The sequence below is a fragment of the Crocodylus porosus genome, unplaced genomic scaffold (genome assembly GCF_001723895.1).
Source record: "Crocodylus porosus isolate Cpor-Errol unplaced genomic scaffold, CroPor_comp1, whole genome shotgun sequence".
Taxonomy (NCBI): Eukaryota; Metazoa; Chordata; order Crocodylia; family Crocodylidae; genus Crocodylus; species Crocodylus porosus.
The window spans coordinates 5,993,913-5,995,278 of record NW_017728916.1 but is presented as its reverse complement, the minus strand read 5'-3'; the positions used below and the strand labels follow the sequence as shown (position 1 = coordinate 5,995,278).

Below are 1,366 nucleotides of genomic sequence, written 5' to 3'. Positions count from 1 at the left end.
TTTATATATGAGCCAGGCCCTGCCCCTTCCTGTCAGCTGACTGCTGGCAGGTGTGGGCCACTAGCTCACTCTGGTTGCCCTGGTAACCAGCAGCTGGGGCTCCCCACTCACTGCTAGGGCTCTTTCCCTAGCAGTTTCTGCTCTTTAAAGGAGCAGGGCACCTAAGTGCTCTGTGACAGTCCAGAATTGTATCCCAAATGCTTTTGGATAAAAAAGGAACAGCAAATGTTTCCCAAGGGGACTGGGAAATATTTTCCATTTCTCATTCCTGTGGACCAGCTTGACCCTTCTCTTATTAAAGTCCATAGCTAAATTTGTTTTAACTTCACAAAACCATTGAGTTTAAAGTTAGAGAGGACCATAAGATTATCCAGCTTGGCTTTCTATCTTACAAATCACAAAATTTAACAAAGTTACTTCAGCACTGATCACAATAACTACTGTTTGGCTTAGCATATCATCCAGAAAGGCACCTTCTCCAATTTTTCACCTTCTCTTTTAAAACACAGACACTAGAGCTGGATCCATAATTCCAGACCAGAAATACAATCACCTTTCTACTTCTATTTACTGTTCTCCTGTTTATGTAGCCAAGAATGACATTAGCCTTTTGCCATAGCTTTGCATTGAAAGCAGATGTTGGGCTGCTGGTCCACTACAACTCTGAGACCCATTTCAAAATCATTGCTTTCCAGAATGCACTCCCTGTGGATCTGGCCTCTGTTTCTTGTTCCTAGATGCATGACTTTGGAATTGGCTTCACATACCAGGCAGTTTAGATAGCTCTGTGTGACAGACTTGTCCTCTTCATTATTTACCACTCCATTAAATGTTGTGTCATCCACAAATTATCCACAGGGATTTTGCATTTACTTTCACATCATCATGAAGAATATTGAATAACATCAGGCTTAAGACTGACCCTCACAGAACTCCAGCAAACATATCCCCAAGCAGTTGTGATTCCTCACTGTTGCTTACCATGTGAATTCCATTAGGCAGCCAGCATCTGCTCCTCTTTATTTACTCAGTCCTTATTCAGGGACCGCTTCCACTAGACTGAATGTCTGCAACTCCCAGCAGAAGCCAAAGATCTCAGTGGCTAAGTACAGAGAGTCAAAAAGCCCAAGGCTGAATTGATTCAGTCTTGGCAGGTTAGTCTAAACTGCAGAGATTAAACTGAGAAACAACTAGACAGACATTCGCTTTTGATTCAGGAAATGCAGCCACAAATGTGCAGTGGCTGAGGCCAGAAGCTAGGGGGCACTAGAGCATGGCTCTTTGGCACAAGGGCAGCATGGGTTGTGTGTTCATTTCCTCTTCCTTCTGCCCCTGAGGTCTCTGGTATTTGCAGTCCAGACTCACA

At 43.8% G+C, this 1,366-nt stretch overlaps 1 protein-coding gene across 1 annotated transcript in view; it reads left to right on the top strand.

Moving 5' to 3' along the window:
* F8 (coagulation factor VIII) overlaps positions 1–1,366 on the top strand; it is a 91,913-nt gene that overhangs the window by 25,142 nt on the left and 65,405 nt on the right. The gene's annotated exons all lie outside the window — the stretch shown is intronic.